Below are 12566 nucleotides of genomic sequence, written 5' to 3'. Positions count from 1 at the left end.
TTTTATTATTTAATATTTTTGCGGAAGTAATTTAATTTTTCAAATGACAACAATGATGTGTAATCAATGGATATTAAAGTAAAATTGATTACTTATACCATTAGTATATCTATAACAGTTTTCCAAATTATTCCAGCGAATTCGTTAGCGGATATTAAAAAATGCTTTCGATGACACAAATTGATGCAAACGTTGTTCTATTTTTCTTGACATTCCACGAGTAAGACAGAAAGATGCTGTATCGATTTGTGCTAGCAAATGGAAAATGTAAGTCCAAAGTAAGATTGATTATCAGATAAATCGAGATAGATTTAAAAAAATACGAAGAAGCAAACTTTTCATTATAACTCTTATACTTTTATTTATTTTTTTATTACAATTCTTCTTTATAAAATAAGCTAAGATAAGCGTTAATACAAAAACACTCGAGTGGCTTGTACTTATCGCATTTTCGTTGAATGATAAAGTTGGACCTTCTCTCAAGCGCAAGTTAAGACAGATTGTATCTGAAATATTTTCAGTAACAGCGAAAGTTGGGAAGGGAGGAAAGGAAGCCGAAATCTCCGAGCTGATCCCAGGTCATCAGAGAAGGCCTGCATTCTAAGAATTCCTTCTTCCGGCCTGCTTTTACTATTTCTCAACGTCAGCCACCGATAGGAAACCGTCGAAGAACGGTGTGTGTAATGAAAAAAAAAATGGAGGACGCCTGGATATTAAATAGCTATTTGTACACGTATGTGATTCACGCGTACAAATATATGCGCACATGTGCACGTGCCTTTCGACGGGCGAAATTCTTTGCCTTCGTGATTAACTTCGTTTTTGTGCCGTGTTCTTTATATCCGGCCCCGTATACGTTCCTCGCCGTGAACTCGAGAGACGCGAAAAACTGAATTAAATTTGCGAACTCAGAGAGAAGGATTTTTTCGCTGTTGTCTTTTGGTATTAACATCCATGAACAGATATGAATACAATGAGTACTTTTACGCAAAGCAAATCAAACTCCCAGAGAGTCATGATTTTAATCGATAACAGAAGCAAAATTGCTGATCGAGTTCGAGCGATTTCAATAAATCCTCTATAAAATTATATTTATTTAACTTATTGTTATTAACATCTATTTGACTAATATATAGATAGAATTATTAATTTTTTTGTTGTTTTGCAATTAAAAAAGTCCTATTGTATTAATTGAAATTTTGATAAATTTCGATAAATTTTAAATTTGATTTAACTAGTGTCTGATTTGAACCAGAAAGATCAAATCAAACAGTTTAATCTATCAAATATTTTAGTATTTGAGATAATGAAAAAAATGTAAATTAAAAATAACCAGAATTATAATTTATATAACAATTCATTTTATTTCTATTTTCTTGTTAGTGTAACTTTTTGTTAGTACAACTAGAATATTTTTCTCAATATAAATAAATAAGGAAAGAACAGATCAGGGATCATAACTAGTTATCTTACTTTAAGCAATTTTGCGATTAAGCTCGGCTATTTCGAGAACATCTGGTTGTATGACGTCAGAAGCGAAAAACGACTTGCAATAAATTAGAATTGCTACGTACAATTTAAGTTTTTACTTTCTACTTAAAAAAATAATTTCATAATCTTGAAACCTATAAAATATGCGACAAACTGAAATATCTTTCTGATATGTCACGTAGAAATGTAAAATAATTCCTAAAATAATGGTACATTTCTCAGCTATCACAAATTGCCGGTTCAGGAATTATTTTATTATTTTTTATGACGTGTCTTAATTGTCACATAATTATTAATTATTTTTTATAAAATAAGGATCTGCTAGAACAAAAAAGAACATCTTGAATAACATGTATTAATATCTACCAATCTATTTATCTGTCCGTTATTTTTAAAATGCCAAGACAGACAGATTTCAGGATTTAAGGAAAAAAAGTTGTACGTAACAATTAATTTATTGTATATTATTTCTCCCATGTCATATGACTGAGCTGGCGTCTCGAAAAAATTGAATTTTAATAATAATAATAAATAATATTAAAATAATAAATCAATAATATGGAAATCAATTCATCTTCTAGTTCGCATGCTAATTCTCGCTAGTTTTCAATCTCCATAAGGCACCAACGTATTCTCACACAACACAATTCTTCAAGAAATGTTCTTAAGACATTGGGAGAACTGTCTTGTTTGATTTTTTTCTTTAAAAATTAGCGAACGCGCAATATCCTAACAACGTTCTTCACTGACAAAACTGGTGCGCACTCATTGTCAGTGCACATTAAAGCTATTGTCTGAATGTAATCTAATCTGAGAATGTAAAAGTGAGATATCTCAATTAATAAAATATCCAATATATATTTTATCAAATAGCACAATAAAATTGAGGATTTCGCGATTTAATTCATTTCTATATTTGTATTAAACATCTTTACGTCGATTTGTGTACAACCGCTTTATAAAGTGCATTGAATGAGCACCAGCTCTATCTATAGTGAAAAACGCTATAAGATAAAAGAAAAAAAAAAGAAATTTGGAATTCGGACGACGCAGACAATCTGGTTCTATCAACCATTTCTATCAACAGTCTATTTGCGTTGCTTGAAATACTCAAAAATTTTACACCTAAATTGAGGTAAATATATATGTGGGCGTTGAAGAGACAAAAAAACTAAGTCGCTGAATGCAAAAAATGCAAATACCGCGAACAGATCTAATATAGATTTAAAATTTGAAAACGATCTAATTCTTAGAACTATATAGAAAAAGATAAAAAGTTAAAATGAAATTAACTTTAAACTATACATAATTAGTAGAAATAGACATTAGAATTTCGAAGTTTGAAAATCTATTATCGAATGTATATGTCGGCTTTTAATCATATTTTGGATTTTGTAAACATATTATTGAGTATCCATATTTGCTTATCATCATAACACAATTTTATTGCATTTGAATATACATTGTCCGCACACTTGTTATACATCTATTCATGCATTTACATACAAATAGTCACTATTATGACTGTTTTGTTACGCATAATTCATCAAATACAATTCAGACCCGGTTCTGGTAATGTTAATAATCTCAGTTCAACTTATACTTTATCTTTTTAAAAATTCTCAGAATTAGAAAAAGATAAAAAATTATTTTAATTCAGAATTATTTATAGTTGAGCTGAGATTATAAAATTAAATTATGATAGAAACTGGTATAATTTTATATAAGTTTCTTTATATAAGTAACTGCGCTACTTTTTCTTAAAACGCGATATGTAATCAGATGCATGAAAAAAAAAATAGAAAAACAATATTTAAAAAGTCCGATAACAAGAAACAAATTTGAGAAGTGTAAGAAGCCGTTTAAAAATAAAAAGAAAGAAAACGAGTAGATAGCTCAACACACCGACTAGTTAATTACTAGAACTGATGAGTAAATGCCATTTAAATGGCATACGTAACTCCCTCTTATCTTGCCAATGTATAATAGAAGTAAAAGTGAAGCACGCGAAATTTGCTTTTCTTTTCTATCTTTTTTTTCAATCCGTATTTATTACGCAAAAAAGGTTATCGATAATCGTTGACGCAGAAGGGAAAAAAAATCACTAGTCGATAAATTCGTCTTTAAAAACACGTGTTTTTTTTTCGTCACTAAAGATTGCATCACTATATAATAGACACACGATTTTTATGCGTTGCTTCGCCGAGGGCGACGTTCACGGCCGTTCCTTCGTAACGGCGGACGTGTATGAGTAAGACCCGATTGCACCAACGTTACTTTACTTTGACTTTAAGCGAAGTTTATTGTCCGTATTCATAGTCAGATCTTACTGAAAAAAAATATTTGTGTGAAATTATATGATTATGCTTTTTTTTTCTACTCACAGCATATAATCGTGTGTATTATTGCAGTCTACAATGAAAAATTACAGATTATATTAATTTCAAATAAATTAATAAATAGTAAGATCAACAATTAAACGAGCTATAATTAGATGTGACAAAGCAAAATTTTTGTTATTTCACAATATAATTTTCCACCGATACGTTTCGATTATACTTAGTCCTCATCAGTCGCAGAAATATAATTAACCCATATAACAAAAATTAAATTAACATATTTAAAGGATTATCTCAACTTCGATTTTCAATAGTCAGTATAAACGCATATTATGTTTAGTCAATTTGTCGAACAATAAAACATAATGAGTCATAATCCAACCAATTCGTCGATTAACAGCGAGAAAGGGCAATCAGTGTGAGAAGAGTTTCCAGAAAATTACAAGAAAGTTTCCAGTAAAATTACAGATACAGATGTCAAATTATATAAAATAGTTGTACGTGCGTCCTTAATACTATTGATAGATAAAATATTCATGACGCAAAGACACATAATATATTTTAATGAGTTAGCAACTACCATATCTATTGCGATTGCAAAGTAAAAAATTTAGAGTCGGATCCTATTCACGTGATATAAGATCTTGATTTGCAAGAGAGTTTAAACTGATCTTCAGCGCTGAACTCTCTTGCAATCAAGATCTTGAATATTTTATTCAAGTAATTTTACTGGAAACTTTCTTTTACTCACTGATTGTCCTTTCTCGCTGTTAACCGATGAATTGGTTGGATTATGACTCATTATTGCTATGTTTTATTGTTCGACAAATTGACTAAATATAATATGGTTGCGTTTATACTGACTATTGAAAATCGAAGTTGAGATGATCCTTTAAATATGTTAATCTATTTTTTGTAATATGGGGTAATTATATTTCTGTGATGAGGATACTAAGTATAATCGAAATGGAATATCAGTGGAAAATTATATTGCGAAATAATAAAAATTTTGATTTGTCACATCTAATTATATAGCTCGTTTAATTGTTGACTTACATTATTATTTATTAATTTGTTTTAAATTAGCTTCTTTGCCTCGCCTATCTTTTTTTAGCGCATTGAATATACATATTCTAATTGACTACAATATCACACAATATGTAAAATTCAATTTTTTCTATAATTTCGCATAAAATTTTCTTTGTCGTTTATACGTTGTAAAAATACCGCTTAAATTTAAAATGACAAGTTATTTATACATAAAAATAGTACTTTCATATATACATATTTTACCATTAATTGTATTTTTACTTTAAAAAATTTGGAAAAGAAAAGGAAAATTATACTAAAAACCTATCCGATAGCAAGAAACAAACTCGAAAAGTGCAGGAATCTTGACTTTCTTAAATTTATCTTCAGATACTCACAATCAGTAGTCACAGGGAAGAGTAGGATTTGAAGTACATGTATTTAAAATACGTATTTAAATACATTTTTGTATTTCGTATTTAAATATTTTATTTAAGAGTATTTTGTATTTTAACTTCGTAAATACTAAATACATTTAAATTACGTAAAAATGTTTTTGATGAAAGTTAAAATCGCACGATTGTTGATTCAATCTAAAGTTTCATTTCACGCATAATGTGCATAATACATCATTTATTCTTGTTTACATTTGGTGAACAACCTCTAGCGTTGTGTTTCGGCCAGGAATTGGGCGTATTTGAAATACAATATGTATTTAAAATACGTATATAAATACATTTTTATTTTATTGAGAGTATTTTGTATTTCGTATTTGAATATTTTTTTGAGAGTATTTTGTATTTAAATACAATTTTTTGAGTATTTTGCCCACCCCTGAGTAGGCAATAAAATAATTCGTAAAGCATCTGAAGATAAATTTAAGGAAGCCTTAAATATAAGGCCTGACTGTAATACGGGCATAAAATTCTCTCTATCTTTCCCTCTCTTTCGGCTTTAAAGAGAAAAAGTGAGAATTTTAAGCCTCGCTTAAAGTCAAAGTAACGTTGGTGCAGTCGAGTTTAAGAAATCTTTATTTTCATTGCAAATATCCCCATCCCAAGAATCGCGTCAGCGAAAGAAAAGAAAAGAAATCAATGGACCGTTTGCGAACGATGCCCGTGTCATTCAAAGCATTCTTCTGGAATCGAGCAAAGCGGCGCTCTACCTTAGACGCACAATGGAAGAGAATATTTTAGGAATAAATATTTAAAAAAAAATATTATTCTTTAGTCGGTGTTTAGTAGGTGTTTAGTAGGTGTTTATTTGTCTTGACAGTTACATATTTTTACCTCAAGCAGATTTTAACTACACATACATATACATATATGAGGAAGGTCACCGATACTGACATCACTTTGTTTTATACAATATTTCTTAAACAAAAAGATAAAAATAAAATTTCAAAAACATAAGTAAAAAATAAATAAAAAACAAACTAAAAAAAATGTCTTCCATCAGACAGTATAAGCAAGTTTTTATAATACTGTCAATTTGCAATTTCGCAATAATTAATTTTTTTCATAAAGTAAGCAAAAATGAACGTCTGACAAAATGGGTTCCAATACTGATACAGTAGGCAGTAATGCTCATACGTGTATTCCTATTCTTTTTTTTGCAGGAATTATCTGAATAAAGTATCTACAAGTGAATGTATATAAGATATTCCAGAATCTTTTCATTTCGTTATAAAACATTTTCATTGAATTATATGCATATTTACTTTATGCTGGTGCAAATATGTAACGCGATAGTTTTTCGAGAATTTTTTCATATATGCACGATTGTCTTCTCTAGCGCCAATACAGCTATTTGACACTCTAAAGCAACGTAAAATAAAAATTAAGTTAGCTTATGATCTGTTTTACAAACAGGTGTGGCGATTTACGCTGCATCCCAATTTTACATTTAAAATCGTATTAAGAAAAAATTAAGAGAAAAAAATGATATAAATAAAACTGATTTAGGAAATTACAAGCATTTAAAATGATGTAATATTATCAATAATATAATCACTATTATTTAAACTACGTCGTTTGCAAAAGAAAATCGTAAGAATTTTATTTTCGTATTCGTAGAATTCGTTTTTAACTGATTTGATATAGAAACAAGTACATGAATTATGAGTTTGTACTTCTTTAATTAGCTAGACCTATATCGGCGACTTTCCTCTATTATATACGTTTAATTATTTCTTGACCAATTTATTTCTACATTGATTGTGATATTGTTATTTCATTTTCTGACTCCTGTATATTTTTATTGTAAATTGTCACACTGACTTTTAATATTATTTTGACGAATATCTTTTCAACATGCAGAATATAATTGTTTCGCCAGTTCGGTGAGTTTTTTACCAGAGTAACGTATTTGCTTGTTTTTTATTATTGTATAATCTATATTTAATTTTATTTAAATTTGGATAGTTTACCAGAACTTCGAGAAATTCCAAACGACCAGTCGTTCAACATTTACAAGCAATTCTGATTTCTTTGTGAAACATTCATCTGGCCATCTCATTATATATTATATTACATATATAATATTATCCATTTCTGCGACTGCATTTCATTTTTTTAACATCACTATGTACATACACAATTTTTTCGAATATCTAAAAGGCTCAACTTCGGTCTCATCGTGAGATCGAAACATATAATATGTTCATTTTTGTTTAATTAATTACAGAGTATTATATTTTTTATCGGAATTTTCACGTTTTATTATGTATAATTTTTTAATTCGACTCTTATATGCCCTGCATATTCTTTATATAAGTTTTGGAAATTAAGAGTCCTTTGTTCTTGTCAATTTTTAATAGATATGAAGTATTAGAAAATTAAAAAATATCAATTTTTTAATCGATTTCTATTAATTTATCTTTGCGCACCGAGTATCACTGATTCGTATTTGCCGTTCTTCTAATTTTTTATTTGAAAAAATTATAATTTTTAGAGAAATAAAAATAATTGGGAACAAAGATTAAACCTAACACATAATGGATATATTATAAATAAATCTATATTTTTTCATTTATGTCAATTGTTTAATCTCCCTAACTCTTACATTTAATCTCTCTAATTTTTTATTTCCCTAAATTCTGTTCTAATATTAAATTCTTTCATGATCTTATATTATATTAGTATGAGCCCGTGACCTGCTGATCCACTCCAATCAATTCATAGGGAATGGAACGTGAAACTGTTCGTGAGTATTCGTTCGGAATATATGTATGTATAATACATTATACATACTTCGGCGCGTTACGGTCGCGTAAATTTGCATTCCGCCTATTGTCAGCCGACTGCGAATGTTATAATTTACCGTTAGTAAATTATCATGCAAACTTGCGAAACTCCGAAGTCTCCGCGAAATTTTCAAGTTCCGCTAGCAATGACGTTATTATATAATGCTTAAGCTAATCTAAGCTATGCGGCAAATTTAGAGGGTGAGGCAGCATTTTTTAAAAGAATTTCTTAAAAATTACCAATTTTTATCAGACGTGAATGATTAAAAAAATTGCTTATCGAAAGCAATAATCTAACAGAACTTTAATTAATTTAGACAATAGTGAATCCAGAAATTTGTTAAAGAGGAAAGCTATTTCACTGAGAAAAAAAAGTTGTTAAACTTGACTAAATACGTTTAGTTAGTAATGATTATTTAGTTCAAATATTTATATATTTAGATTAACAAAATCTTATAATTTAAAACATTTATTTGTTTGAATTAACAAATATTTGCTTGACAGTCTGTGACCGCTACATTTAATTGAATCAACTAATATTATTTTGAAACAGCAACTTTTTTTTCTCAGTGTGCGCTGCAAGCAAAATTTCTTTTTAGAATCAAATATATGAAAATATAGAATATTAAATAAAATTATTATTTAAATATGTATAATTCATAAAACATTTTATTTTGAATTTAACACAAAAAAAAAGAATAATATAATGACATAATATAAATAAATCTATAATTTTTTATATTGTATGTTTTTATATTATAAGAGTTTCTAATAGACTTTGATAAGATAGGGATAGGGCTGTGATATAAAGATTATGTATTGATAAAAGAGAATGTATAGTAATACATTAAATTGTAATTATAAGATAAATGCGGATAATGTAAGAAGAAATAAAGTAGGTAAAGAAGTAAGAAGATTAACTGAAGTAGTAGAAGTAGTAAAAGAGAAAATCTAAAAATTCATAATATATATGAGATGGGGAGAAGAATGTGGGAGAATAATGTAAATGTGAATGAGTTAAGTATTTCTGTAAACCAAGTCCCTTTCTTGACTGTATGTGCTGAAGTGTAAATAAATTCTATTCTATTCTATATTTAAGAGTTTCTTAAATTGAAAAATATTTTTGCAATATTAAAATTATGATTAAACATTTTAGAAATATTAAGAATATAACATTTTGCTATATTCACAACAATTAAAATAAGTATATAAATATAAAATATAAATAAGGACTCTCAATTTTAAACAATAAAATACAAATAAGAGTTCACATAAGGCTAATCAATGGAAGATCTATGATTTTATATTCGCTGAGGAAGATTCCAAGAGGAACTGAAACGTTCGAAATAAATTGAAGATAACCAACAACACCTGAGGATTATCTGATTCTTTTATCTCTCCGTTCTTACAACAGCATATGACTCTCACGAGCCTTATCTGAACTCTTTATTTATATTTTATTGTTTGCTATATTCCTTGTGAATCTGCTAGTGAATTTAAATTAAGTTATATTTGAGGCTTGAGTAGGGAGCACAGATTTTTGCATAACGCATAAAGCATAAAAGAATCAACCATCAATATTTTATTTTATAAAAAGGAAGGAATTGAAGGATTTTGATTAGTTTATTTTCTCATGCATTATATATATGTGTCAGGTTTGGGCAGTGCTAAGTTAAAAAGATAAAAGTTGAATTAAAAAGTTAAAAAGTTAATTAATTTTAACTTACCTTATTTAGTTACAAATTAGACTCTTAACTTTTTAACTTTATTTAGTTACATCTGTAACTATTAATTTTTTATTTAATTTTTTTGAAGTTAAGTCTCAAACATAAGAGCAATAGCTTAAAATGAGATAAAAATTGCAAAAGTGAACAAATTTATTAGTTGTTGACCAATGAAATTATAAATATTCTAGTGAATTTGTTTACTTTTGTAATTTTCATTTCAAATTACACAATCGACTCTCAGATTTCAATCTGTCAGAAACTGTGTATGTATCTAGTTTTTGATAGGCTGAAATCTATTCCTTATTAAAATATAACACATCAATACCATCTTCGGCTCACGTTGATCGGCTGTTCAGTGCAGGAGGACTCATTTTCGACTAGCGAGAAAAGATGTCTGACAAAAATTTCGAAATGGCTTTACTACTTATATTTAATAAGTATATGTAAACAAAATATTCAAACAGTACATATAACAGTCTGTGTAAAGTATATATATGAACAAAACATGTAAATAGAATATAGAGTATTTCCTAAATGAAGTATATATTTGCCATTTCCACTATTTGTAAGACTGAAACTCTGGAATTATGAAATAAAAAAATATAAAAAAATAAATTTAACTTTTAACTTTTCAATTACTTTTTTTTATTAACCGATTTGTTAATTCAATTAATTTTATTATAAATTAATTTGTATCTTAACTAAGCTAAATTTTCAAAGTTGTTAACTTTAACTTATCTTAGTTAAAAAAAAAGATTAATTTACCCAATTCTGATATGTGTTATGTAAAACTCCGTGTTCCCGTTTTAAATAAATCCGGTAAAAAATTTGTTATGCATAAATATGAATATGTATAAACATATATAAACACGCATAAATATTTATAAACATATGTATATAATTAGGATGACTCCGGAAAATACATCACGTTGGGATTTACGTCGCAGAAGTCAGAAAAAATAGAAGGAATGGGGGGGGGGAGTAATTTTCCTGCAACTACTTTGTTACATGTCTTTATGTTATATTAGTATAGTGTTAAGATTTCAGTTTCTTACTGTTAATATTAATGAAATTATTATGAGTTGAATCGATTTGCCACTGTGTTAATTAGCACCATCATAAATTATAATTTACATAAAGTAATTACTGTAGGACGTGCAAAAGACTTAGTGGTTGTTTCGTGATACATGAGTGTAGAGGAATAAGTAAAGCATGTTGTATAACAAAATGCAAGTACTTTGCTCTTGTATTCTTTATTTATTTTGTTGTCTTGTATATCCATCATCTTGTATTCCATCTGTTTGGGATATACGACATTTTATTAGCGGTCGGGATTTATGCCCAAAGCATAGAAAGTGCGCAGATTGAATTCAGTGCATTAAATGCAATAAACGCATTATATGAAATATGTCATAACATCCTCATGTCATAACATTTGTAGTAAATGTGGGAAAAGATTGTAATTATTATTTATTACTTCATATACATATTTATCATTCTTATACCTTAATAAAACTTTATGAAAGCATTTTATAAATTATTGTGTCATTTCACGTTTTATTTATAAATGTTATTTGTAAATTTTTCATGAGTCGCCCTCTCCCTTATGTGTAGTCATACATCCCACTACGGGATATACGGCAAAAATGCAAGGGTTTAAAAAAGTTCACTTTTTAATACGAAATATAAATAGTTCAGAATTCTAATATTTTTTTTCATAATAGTAGACAGTATAAAGTTTTTATTGATATAGTTCGTTTACTTTAAACATAATAAATAATATTGAATAAATGAAATTTTTGATAGGTGCGGCATATATACTGGATATTACCCTATATATTACCCTAAATATGTTTATACATGTTCACACATCCTTTTTTCTTTTGTAAAATTACTTTTTGGTGTAATAGAAATAATAACAGTAATGTGAAAACATTAAAAATAATTGACAAAGTAATATGCTTTGGAAAAATTCAAGAAGAAATGTAAAAAATTATTTACGTATAATTAAATATAAAATTATGCATAATTATTGTATGAGCAATTTTTTTTACATTTTTCCAAACTTGGTTTTTTTCTAAAGAAACAATGCGAAAATGATCCCTTTAATTATTTTTTATTATGTTTTCACATTACTGTTGTTATTTCTATTACACCAAAAAGTAATTTTACAAAAGAAAAAAAGATATATGAACATGTATGGACATATTTCAAATATAATTATACATGTTTATATGAATATTTATGCATATATATATATATATATTTAGGAATATATATGTTTATATATGTTTACATATATTTATACATATTCATGCATAAACAAATTTTTTACCGGGAAGGTGACCTTACACGATCAATAATAGATCAGTAATATATTGAATCAGTAATACTGACAGTACATATCAATATTTTTAGTATTTTTACAACCTAGTTTAGATAATCAGTATTATCGATAATATATTCCACTTTTATAATTTTACATACGATATCTATATAGCACACACTGTGACATTAATCCTAATACAATATATTATCACCGTCAGTATTCTAGAGATCAATCCATCAGTATTAATTACATAAGACCAATAATATTGTCAGCATTTATTTATACCGAGAGCTTACTACAAGCAACACTGCATAACACAGTGATCATTTCATCTTTGTTTAACATTAACGAGAACAACAAGGACATAATAATTCATTGTGTTATCTGGGATAATTATTACTATTACG

Source organism: Trachymyrmex septentrionalis, unplaced genomic scaffold (assembly GCF_001594115.1).
Source record: "Trachymyrmex septentrionalis isolate Tsep2-gDNA-1 unplaced genomic scaffold, Tsep1.0 scaffold25, whole genome shotgun sequence".
Lineage (NCBI taxonomy): Eukaryota > Metazoa > Arthropoda > Insecta > Hymenoptera > Formicidae > Trachymyrmex > Trachymyrmex septentrionalis.
Note: the sequence above shows the minus strand (reverse complement) of the source record.